This window comes from Athene cunicularia, assembly GCF_003259725.1.
Source record: "Athene cunicularia isolate RWA chromosome 10 unlocalized genomic scaffold, athCun1 chr10_part1, whole genome shotgun sequence".
Lineage (NCBI taxonomy): Eukaryota > Metazoa > Chordata > Aves > Strigiformes > Strigidae > Athene > Athene cunicularia.
In genome coordinates, this window is record NW_020799112.1 from 22,046,613 (window position 1) to 22,058,989 (window position 12,377).

General features: G+C 40.7%; 1 protein-coding gene across 2 annotated transcripts in view; it reads right to left on the reverse strand.

Annotated features, from left to right (window-relative positions):
- The window catches only part of NEDD4 (neural precursor cell expressed, developmentally down-regulated 4, E3 ubiquitin protein ligase), a 58,515-nt gene extending 46,138 nt beyond the window's left edge, over nucleotides 1-12,377 (reverse strand). Inside the window, exon 1 of one of the 2 annotated variants that reach the window (XM_026856190.1) lies at nucleotides 12,232-12,377. The gene's annotated coding sequence lies outside the window, so the exon portion shown is untranslated. Of the gene's footprint in view, nucleotides 1-12,205 lie in introns of both variants that reach the window. The other variant, XM_026856191.1, reaches the window with a different exon arrangement.

The window sequence follows — 12,377 nt, forward strand, 5'->3', positions numbered from 1 at the left end:
TTGCACTGAAAACTGTAGACTAAGTAATGCAGTTACTTTGTCTTGATGGAAAGAGCTCTAAGTTTCAGTAGCAAATTTATTTTACCTTTACCCCTTGTAAAGTTTATCCCCATCATATCCACATACGATGGTAAACACAGATTCAAAAAAACCTGGATAAATCAACCCAGTAGGGTTTGCATTTTTAAAAAATCATTTTACTTTGTTTCTCGGCATTCTAGAGGAATGGGATTTTGTTCTGAGGTAGAGTGCTTAATGCCACAGGACAGGACTGTTAACCTAGCACACAACTGTTCCCGCCAGCCTTCTTTCCCCAATCCCGAATTGTTCTGGCAGCGACAGCCACCCCTTTCCCCCAGCAAGGCTTGGGATACACTCCTATCAGACTGGGTGCAGCACGCACATGCTGCACAGCACACACGTGAAGATCATTTCCTAAGGCAATGGCAAACCGCGATGGCCACGATCCATACAGCCCAGTGACTTCCACTGCTCCCAGGAAGACGAGCACCTGGGAGCAGTTTCCACGAGCAGTTCCCGTGTTTCTCAACAGGTAATTCCTGGCTGTCTTTGCTACAGAGAAGGCAAGGACCTCTGTGAGAACAAGCTCTGAAGAGCCTAACACTTTTTGGTGCGCATGGGTGTGATCTGTTCAGACACAAGGAATGGGTTGCCATTTACTTCTCACCAGCTGCATTAAACACTTGGACAACGAGCATGGTCCGAGCAAGTTTTCACCTAATGGTATCTCGGTATTCATCAGAGGGTGGGAAATAGACTGACCACGAAGTTACTTCCTGGGGGGAATGAAAAGGGTATCAAAATTTATCAGAACAGATTAATAAAGCAGTAAAGAACTCTAGAAAAAGGCAAGAACAAAGAATTCTTACATCTATTTTTATTTTATAACACAGAGAGGCCATGCTCAAAATATTAGGATTTCTGACATGACCCATCAGAGGGTACAAGATTTTTTTAAAAACTGAAAAACAATTTCAGTTACACATTGTTCAAATTACAGCTTCAGAGGAGCAACAAAAGTGATTGCTCTCCTCCTGTTAATTAATATAGCTGTGGAGTGTTACATGGCTCATCTGATAAGCCACTGAATTCAAGAGAGGAAAAAAACCCCAACAGCTGCGACCATGTCAGAGCAAAAAGACAAATGAGCACTGTTTCTCTGGAAAGCAAAAAGCTTTGCAGGACTGTTTGTAGGCAATGGCTAGTCAGAGACTTGTGAGGAAAACTGATCCAATCTAGGTGGTCAAAGAGTTAAACAGATACAAAGAGCAACAGGGAAGCAGCAGATGTTGTCCCTGAGGCCTTCCTGAATTCCACATAGGACTAAAGGTGCTTTCAGAAGGAATCTTGGAAGCACTCAGTCTGCTTTATCATTGGTCTCCCATACAGCCACAGGGCTGGACTCCCTAACCAATACCAACTGGAGGAGGTCAAAGGTAACCAAGGGAATTGCAGGCTAATCCTGAGGCAGAGAAGACTGGCTAACAAGGTAAATCTGAAAACAAACCACTAAATAAGATTTTTAAGAAGTTTCTCTCACCCTCTATAATCAGAAGTGATTGCCACAGGACTGAGATGAACATCTACAATACCCACTTACTGACAAAACAGTCAACTGGCCAAGACAATTCCAGCCAAATCACAAGTTCATTTTCTACCTTCAAAGAAAATTGTCTCCTACTAGGAAATCTAACAGATCAGAAAAGACCGACCTAACAACCAACCACACCCAGCACTGACCACTAGTAGGCAGCTCAGCTTTCAAAGTTCTTAGTCATGACCAGGCTTTAAGGTCCATAATATTACCAATGTTTTATGACTGCAACAGTACTAATTAGGTTTAAGAACAAGGAAGTACAAAACTCTCTTGGCATCAAATTAAGAAGAGCCATATATATATATATATCTCTCACAAATATCCACCTTTGTCTTACATTCCAAAAAAGCATCCAATTCATCTTTATCCATTACTTGGCTTCAGTGACATTCAACATCAGTGAGTTTGGGAGACTACTGAAGCTGAGGAGTACCACGCGTGCTTCTGCACCTCACTCGGCGCACCACCACCCTCTCCCCAGCAAGAGGAGGGTCCTCAGTCCCAGCCCAACTGACAGAATCCAGCTTGAGAAACGATCTCACCCCCTGCTTCTCAGAGAAAGGCCAAGAGATGTTGGTTAGGATACACTGCCCTAAAAGACAAACACCTCCTCTTGCATCTGTATTTGGTTGCTGAGACCACAAGCTTTGCTCACTTTTTCAAGCATGAGAAAGTACAGGTAATTTGGTGGGTTTGGGGACAGGCATCTCAATCACGCTTAACAGGGCATCAACGTAGTCCACACTGAGGAGATCCCAGATCCAGGCTCCACACTCTCAGATCTTAAAGTTGGCTTAATCACATGGTTTGTTTCCTTGTATCATAGCAGACATCTGAATTTGTCTGAATGCTATTTTACAGAAAGACAAATTGCTTTGTATGTGACCTCAGGAAACTAGAAGCAACAAACCTAAGGCTGGCATGCTGAAGGTTGATTCAAACATGTCTTGCTGAAAGAGAGGGAATTATTCTTTTGGGATCAGAAACTAGGACAGGTACAGGATTTTAGTTAGACCAGCAAAAGAACTATGCAAACTGACATCTGCTTATGAACTGCCATGCAGAAATATCCTTCTCAATTAAAGCTTTCAAAAACTTCTGAATTGTTCACAACAATCTTCCCCACAGATCTTCTTTCTCACTTTCACTTTTTTCCACTAGCTGTTTTCACCCTCCAAAAACTCACCACACACATTTTTGTGTATTCGTTAAACTGACAGGTGATACTAAAAGGTCCTCTTCTTCTTTTTCCAAGCTATAAAGACTAGAAACTTCAGGAAGACACCCATGCTAACGTGCAAGTGCAAGACTTATTCACGAGGGATGACGTTCCCCGTTCTCTGGCCACACTAGTGCACAAGGCAGATCAGGAGAGGTTCAGACAGCTCGAGCCAAATACAGTCTCAAGTGTGTTACACTGGAAGGACTCATGATGCTACAACACTGCACATCCTGAAGAGGCAGAGGCCTGCTGACAGGACACCACTCTGCTGTGACTAGATGACCTTTTCTCCCCACTCACTGATGACAGGCAGAATTGCTAAGGAACTGCTGCTACAGCTCACAAAAGCTGCCCTAAACACAATGATCTCAGAAAGCTGTGAAGAGTTGAAGAGTTCCAGAACTGTTTGAAGTTAATTTCACACAGCCAAAAATTAAGTGATGAAAGCTCTGCACGGAGACAAAGATACTTCATTCTGGTATCCACAGGGAACAGGTTCAAGGTTTCAAAGGCAATTTTGAACCTTTTCTTCTTCATTCACTTTGCTCAGGAGATCCTAATCTGACACCTTCATAGCCACACATGCAAGAAATGGTGGATCGTAACTGCTTCTGTAGGTCCACAGCCAGCTGCAACCCGAGAGTGATTTTGTGGTCCAAGAAACATGATGTCTACAGTCTGTACCTCTTCTATATTGGCTGTAGATACTCTCAAGCTCACCCCGCTACTCTTTTCCGCCACTGTGGTGCTTCCAGTGGTTCTGGTGGCATAGGAAAGAATAGGTACCTAGTCAGTAACCAGGAACACACCAGCTATGTCTAGCAGCACTGAAGCTTGTCAGGGAAACTGCTCTCAGATCAATTTATCTCCCCAAGAGTCCCTTCCTGGCCACAAACGTCCACCCACGCTTTTGTGGTTCTGACAGCAACTCGCAGGGGTCAGTCTGGATTTACTCCATCTGTACGGCTGAAGAGACAGTATTCACTTCTGCTTTGAACACACCAGGAGTCTGACAGGTTTCATGTTCTAGCAGCCAGCTGCTCTGTAACAGAGACATGCACTTCTGAGACACACGCATACACAACAGCCCATCAAAGGCAGCAGCTCCGGGCACAGAGTTGTACAGGGTTGTTTGTATAGATGGAGCAAGGATGTTCAGGTGGCTGACAACATTTGACTGCCAGCCACTTTGAAGGCTGGAGGAGGAAGGAGTGGGGTTGGGGAACACAATAATGGCCCACAACACAGGATAATATACAAATACAAGCTGATCATATCGCCATTAAAACAGTGAAGCGTTAAGCTGTTCCCTCTGAGAATACAAGCACCCTGATATGAATCAGGTAAGAACAGCGTGGGAAAAGAAATATTTGTTAAACTACTGAATCTGCCAGGGAGCAGCTGCATAGAAAGGAAGTCTAAATGACAGTGTTTAGTCTGCTTTAACAAATTCAAGGATAAATTATTTTTAGGGGTTATAGAGTATTTTTAAAGCTGAGGGGTAGGGTGTGGCTACCACATATTACAGACACTAAACTGTCCAAAAATTCTTGGAATTAGTTCAGACAAATCATCCTTTACAGAGCTGAATCAGCCAGTTAGTAACCTTATTATGAACTTCCAGGTTTTAGCATTATTCTATTCTTGTATTAGCATATTCTACAGTACATACTCAAAATCAACTGGTCAAAATAGCCAGGACTGCTAACACCTGCCATTTTCATAATCCCTAACAATGCATCTATTTACTAACAAATATAGTATGTGACAAGATGATGAAATAGAAGGTTTCTGAGCTGATAAGTAGACAATCAAAACCTTAAAGCTTTAAAGGCAATGCCTGCCAGCCTGTTGTACTTGAACTGAAACACAGAAATCCTTTTAATGTATGCCTATTAAAATAGTTTTAAAATGTGTTCTCCACTGTCATCATTTAACCCGAACCAGCAACTAAACACCACACAGATGCTTGCTCACTCCTCCCCTCTCCCAGTGGGATGAGGAGAATCAGAAAAATGTAAAACTTGTGGGTTGAGATAAGAACAGTTTAAACACTAAAATAAAATAACAACAACAACAAGTAATACAATAAAAAGAGAGAGAAATAAAACCCAAGAAAACAGCGATGCCCAAGCAGCAATCCGCCCCTCCCGGCCAACTTCCCCCCCATTATACACTGAGCATGAAGTTTTATGGTATGGAATATCCCTCTGGCTAGTTCAGGTCAGCTGTCGTGGCCAGGCTCCCTCACAGCTTCTTGTACACCTGCATGCTGGCAGAGCCTGGGAAACTGAAAAATCCCTGACTTAGGATAAGAACTAGGTAGCAACAACTAAACCATCAGTGTGTTATCAATGCTATTCTCACACTGAATCCAAAACACAGCACTGTACCAGCTACTAGAATGAAAATTAACTTTATCCCAGCCAAAACCAGAACATCTACAGAGCAAAGCAAGAGTCAAACTAATTAAGCAGCACTTCCAGAAGTGGATAGCATTTAATTTCCACAGGCATCAAGATGAATCTACCTAACATATATTAAGGTGATACTTTCTTGAACTGTTTATTTTGGGCAAGAAAACAGCATTTTATCAGAATTTTATCAGAATAGAATGATCAGCATTTTATCCTAATTTTATCAGAATGGAATGATCTTTCCTGGGTTACAGCTGTTCAGAGCCAATGACTATAAAGGACAAGTTTTAATACTGTCCACTCTCAGCCCCGTCCTTCCCAAATTCACATGGTAGGAATATAATGCTAATGACAACGTGAAGAAAACTCTCAAAATTTTTCATTTTGTGCGTTGAAACACTATGTTACACCAGCAAGGGGCATTTACCTTTGCCAGCCATTAACGTCTGCAACATCCAACAACTCAGCTATGAACATACGACACTACTAACAGTTCGCCTTTGCTTGAAGCAGTAAAACAAACCATGTAACATGCTATTATCTAATTCAGTGGCTATAAAAGGGCTCTCTTATTAGTGTAAACATTTCTGCTTCAAACAATTTTGCAGGGGTTTTCGGCAAGTTGCAATCCATTTCTCAGGTTGAACAATGATTCCTCACACATCCCAAACACGAGCAGGTGAATTCTTGGGAGTCTAGACTGAGATGTACAACTACCATACAGAAAATGCAGTTTGATCTGTAAGATACATACAAAATTTTGATAAATTAAAATAACCATATTGCAACAGAATAGAAAGGCTTTTAATTAGGAGAAGGGTTCTTCAGGGCACATATTTGATCAGTATTGAAAAACTAATTTTATTGGCTTTCCTATTTTAATATTTGGTTCAAGTTTTGGTTTTGCTTTTTCAATACACTTCTACAGAAAAAAAAACTGACACAGGATGGTCAATCTAATGCAAAACATAAAATAGTAGTATCTGCTGAAATAGACAGCTTTTTTTGAGGAAGCCAATATAAAAATGTTTGAGTAGTCTAGCAGAGAGCACACTTTGTAGTAAACAATTGCTCTAGGCAGTAACATCCTGTTATTCTTTTGTTCCAGCTAGATAGGTCAAAAATCACCTACCACTAAAGCAAGCCAAGAAAAGAGCATTAAAGGATATGATAACAACAAAACAGTACAGCAGCATCACCTTATAAGATTCTGGTAATATCAGGAATTATATATTAAGGCTTTCTTCAGCTTCCTATCATGTCTGCATATAGTGCACAGATAAAAAGAGAACAGAAAATTCAGATTTGGGTATGTGCAGATGAGGGAAGCTGAAACAAACATACCAATAGTTTGGAAGTTCAAAACTGAAGCCAGTAAACAGCCTGGCCCAGTGAAAGAGCGTAAAAAGGAAGGGATGTTCAATGGGCTGAAAGTGTTCTACATCTGATGTAGAGGGATCCCTCCCATCCCATGTACTGAGGTCCAGAAAGTCAGTAGAGGGTAAGAAAACAAAAATTATCAACTAATATAGAGGGTTCTCCAGTGCATATCTACCCAGTCTGCTGACCTCATTAAGGAATATTCTTGCTATGAGCAGCAAGAAAAGTAAGGACACTTGCAGGGTAGTAGTGCACTAAAGCCAAGACCCCATTAAAGAATAAGTACTGTAAGAGATACACACCATGCATCTATAGTTTCTTTTACACCATCCTTCTCAAGGCTGTGAGACTTCTTACCCAAGGTATCCAGCTTTACCCAACTAGTAGCTTGTATTTAAAGCACAAATCACTGATTACAGACAAACATAATCACATAAAAGGCTCCAAAGCCTAGAAGCAGCTCAGAAACGACGCTGAAAGCTTACTTACTGCTAAAGTGACTATATTCCAGTTGAATAGATAGCTTCCTGCATCTGCCAATTTTAGCAGACAAGTTTCTATAAGTTAAAAGCCCCGTATCTTAGCAAGTTTCCAAGTACGTCTCTCCCATCCAAGAGCACTCTACTTATTTCAAACTGCATTAAAAGTCTGGGGTTTGTTTTGGGTCTTTTGCCTTGAGATCATTAGTGACCATAAAAGTTATGTTTGAGTGTTTCACAACAAAAACATATTCCTTAATGGCATTTACTGGAGCAATAAACAGCCTTTTAATCTCAAATAAACTTTTCAGAGACTGAATAACTAAGGATTTGGCTCTTCCATTACCTACACTGAGGTCAGCACAGATTGTTTTCTCTTAAGTGGTCCAGAAGATACTGACATTCTTTACCTGCTTAACATTAAAAACAACATGTAAGGGCAGACCTTCCTCATATATTGTAAAGAAAGGGGTATTAAGAATTTTAAATAAAATTCTTTAGAGCTTAAAAAACTCCAACACATAATTCTAAGATTGGGCTAGCTAAGAGCACTTATATATGCTATATTCAGCTTCAGCAGTTCCAGCAGGGGATAAATACGAAGTTGACAGCATGAGAAACAGACACAATGAAGTTACTGTTGGAACTTTACCATCTCATTTGAAAGAAAGCATTCCCAAGGAATGCTGAGCCTTAGCTGAAGGAAAGTAGTGCCTGCAACATTCAGATCTTGCAAGTGAGGCAGATATATATGTTAGGGGACCTCTAAATGACAGTAAGTTCTGTTAGCATCACTAGTTCATTTCACAATGAAGACTCTGTCATCTTGACAATTCCTTCACAACCCAGAGAGCGCTCTCTTCCCCCCCTCTATGGCAACCAACAGAGCTGAACCACTTTTCTTTGAAGAAATTGTCTCCAAGTAAGCAAAGCAAGGTTCAGATTCAGGAAGATTGCCATTACAGAATTACATTAATCAATCTTGTGAACATATTCAAAGACATTAACTTCTACCAGTCCAGTCTTACTAACTCCCTAAACATTAATTGTACCTTAGGAGTATTTTGTGTTCATAAATAAGGAAGTCTCATCCTTCAAGAAATGCTGGCTGTTGCTACAGATTATATTTAACACTTCCATTCAATTGCAAATTAAGGAAAAGATTCAAGAAGACAAGTGTCACTAATAGAGTCATCCCTCTGTCAACAGAATTTTACTTCGAGAAAAACCAAAAAAACCTCAAACCAAAAAAACAACAACCAGCAAACCACTTTTCAACATGTGCAACCCCAGTATCCACAAACAGACACAGTCAGTGTTTGTTAGTTCTGTGTGGAAAAAAAAGGCTTTACAAACCAAAACAAACCCTGGTACACAAGATAGCTTCTTGAAACCCTCAGATCTACACAAATTATACCGCTGTTCAAGAAAACCCCAAAACCAAACCAACCCAAAACACAAACAAAAAACCACCCCAAACCAGCAAGCATCACCATTTCTACAAGTGGCTAAACTATTCCAGACACACTGGGTTCCAGGTCATGCCTTGCAATGGGAAAGTCCTTCACAGCCTAGAATAAATTCAAAGCATTTCTGAAGCAGAGACATGAGCGTCTATTTTTTTCCTACTTGAGTGCCCCATATAAGAGTCAGATGGAGCAGACATCTAGTGGAGAAGCGATGGGGAGGCCAGAGGGTTTGAACAGGAACAGAAGCACTTGGCTGCCTCAAACTCAGGCACAAGTGAGCCAAACAATACTGGTTTTGTCATAAGCAACCCAGAGGAAGACTAGTCCATGCCAGTCTCCGAAGTAACGTCTGAAATATTTCTGGTCATCAGCATTGTCTCCAAAACACAGCAACACAAGAAGGGTTGTGGGGCAAGGTGTGCAGAAGTAAAGACAAACAAGGTATCAAAGGCACACAGTTCGGTCACCAGCATCAAGCTAAACAACCACGAACAACTAACTCCAGCAGTACACCCTACAGAAATAAAAATATACCTAAAGCCTTCCAGAATGAAATACCATATGCTTATGAGAAATCTTATGTGACCTACAGAAAACAAGAACACTGGTTCTACACAGAACAGCTCTCAAGTGACTGAGAAACCTGAAATGGCAAATGTATGCAAGCAGTAAGTGTATTTTTGCCTGTGAGAAGTTCCCATTACTAGTTTGATTCCTGAAACAGATCTAACTTAATAGACACAACAGATCAAAAAAGGTAGCTAACATGTTATTTAGGCAATATAAAAAGAGACGAGTAAAACGAGAAAGTTCTTAATTCAGGCTGGAAGCGTAAGGCCTCTGATATACAGAAATGTTTAAGTTAAACTGGCCGTTGAGATACATGTATACAGACAAGTGATGTCATTTTATTAACTTCCATTTCAAAGCCCTACAGCACAAGCAGGTATTTTAATAGAAAACAGAAATAAACACACTGTCATTCTGGACAGTTCTTCCACAATTATATTTTTAACCCAGCAAACCACTGAAAAATGTAATTCCTTCTGTAACCAAAGAAACAACAGAGGATTAGCTGAGTATCATTTCTTCCTCAGATCTTCGAAAGATTATCCCACAATTACTGTTAGAAAATGCTGTACTTCGTATTGCAGGCAATTGTCACAGAAACACAGTAACTGGAAGGGAGTAGCTCAGTGTCAGAAAATGCTTGATCCAAGTGTTTAATTTAAGTAATCCAAGTCTTAGCAACCTGAAAGTGTTGTATTAGGAAGTCCCTCAGCCAAAAACCCTGTAGCTATGGACACCCCACCTCAACAAGCACATTTAAGAGAACCAGAAAAGTTACCGCTGCTATGACAAAGAGAGGCAGCAGCAGCTTTTTCAGTCGGCTCCTTTGGATCCAAACCAACACTTGCAGTTGTATTCAAAGGCAGATGTATCCCGAGTACACAACAGGCACTTACCCACTCCACAGGTCAAAGATGTCTACAGCAGTCAATGCACCTGCCTGATTTTTTTTAAGCAGTCTGAGGCAAAGAGCACTGTGACAGAAAGTCTGATCTGGAGGTAGGCAGTATACTTTAACAAACTACAATTTCGTAATTCTTCCTGTCTTCATTTTTCAGCATGTGACCCCAGACCTCATTTTCCACACACTGCTAAGACCTTGCTCTGAATACAAAATTCTGAGTTTTCCCCATTGACCTTTCTAGTGCTCATTGTTTCAATATCCAGCTGTCATAAGAAGTCCTGTGGGTGACAGAAGGACACTATATCCATATTACAGGAGAGAAAGCGAACTAGAGAAATCAAGGACAACTGCATCTGCTAGATGCAGGCATTGAAATCCAGATAAATCCAGCATATACAGTAACCCACTACATAGACAACCACCTCAGCTACGGCTTCCTTTTCATCCCAGCTTCTTCATCATTTCGTTTGTGTCAGCAACACCTAATTAGCAATTCTTTATTAAATCCAATTGACTAATACACTATTAACCAAGAAATCTGGAATAAATGCATAACTTGTGGGGAGGGGGAGGGAGAAAAAAAAAATTCACACTCAAATACTGCATTCAACTGCCTCAGCAATTAAACCAACTACTTCTCACCTTCATTTTTTTTAATTTACCACTTATGTACTATTATTTACCACCTAATCATACGCAAAAGCTGCAACAAGAGGTTTTGCAGATAACACCACTTTCTTTTACCAGACAATTTTGATTCATACCTCAAGCAAATCCATCTTGCAGGTCACAGAGCAGCCCTGGGGAAGCAGCAGTATGCAGACAAACTATGAAAAGCCTGCAAAATGAGGGCAGGGGAGGCTTTCACAGAAAACTCCTTGATGCTACTTTCAATTATTTGAGTTTATGAGTTTGTATTTTTGTTGTGACTCTGTGTATGCAATCTTCCAGATTTAAACTCTGGGAAGACAAAAAAAATTAATCCAGAGAGACATAAGTCTAGTTTCCATTCTAGTACCCGAGGCAAAAGCAGCTGATACCAGTTTTCCTACAACTTTAAGATCATTTGTTTTGTCATTTGTGCATGAAGAATCACACGTGAAAACTATGAACTGAGCATGTTCTTTACATGTGAATCAGTAAGCACCGACTGAAGTTTGGCTAAGATTTGGAATTATGGAAAAAGTTGGATCTGATAGACTTGTTACATACTCCAATTTTCTCCTCCTCCCCCCAGCTGTTCCAAAGAGAACATGTTCAAACGGATAGAGGGAAGATCAGAATTGTTCGATTTTGATCAGATTTCAAAATACTTTCCCCATAGCAAGGGAAGCTAAGAAACAACTAAACTTTCTATTAACAAAGTTAAAACAGATAGCCTGAGGCATGGAGTGTTTCAGTCCAACTGGATAGCCTCAAAAAGGTAGTAGCAAAGTGAAAATAGAATCCTGCAATGGGAAGTGTTAGGAATCCTTGCAGCATGCTGTGCTAATCTTCTCTTAGAACTCCTATGCAATTCAAATATTAAGATGAAGGAAAAAAGAAAGTGAGAGCTTTATAGTTACTTCTCCAGAAATAAAGCAGAACTTGAGAAAGAGAGACACACTAACAGACTAGGAACAACATTTCATAGTGTTAATCAAAGTAATTCCTGCTAAGGATGCAACAAGTGTGCATTGACACAGAAATCATCACTGTCTGGACACAAAAAGAGCTGATCTAAGACAGTCTTGCTCAAATAGCCTGTTGGCTCAATAACAACATTACTGCCATTTCACACAGGTCACCAAACAGCTTTCAGATGCATACAGCTTTCAGTCTTCCTGTACCTGCAATCAAAAGAAGCTAACTTCTTTCTTCTTGATAAAGTTAACTAATCCATCAATATTCTGCCCTACGCACAAGGCCCAGTTACGAGGCAAAAGCCCACCACACCTGTCTGACAATCACAGCAGCAGGTACATCGTACCGGGCACCTTCCAAGGATCCAGGTGCTCAGAACTACGACCTCACGAAAGAAGTGGCTGCACTTCCAGTTTATTGCAAAAAAAAAAAACAACAAAAAACCACTGAAACGCACCCAAGATTTCATACTCTCGCTAATGGCAATGCGGAGAAAAGCACCATGGCTCAGGCTCCAAACTACCTTTTGTAAAATTTTAGTCCACGCACCGCTTCATTGGTTCAAATACTGCCCGTGACAAAGCCTGAAACAAAGACTTTATTCTTCAGTACTGGGGGAAGGAGCGGGGGGAGAAGAAATCCCGCTTCAGCCATTGAGCTCCGTCACGAGGAAGTTGCCCAACGCACGCGAATTT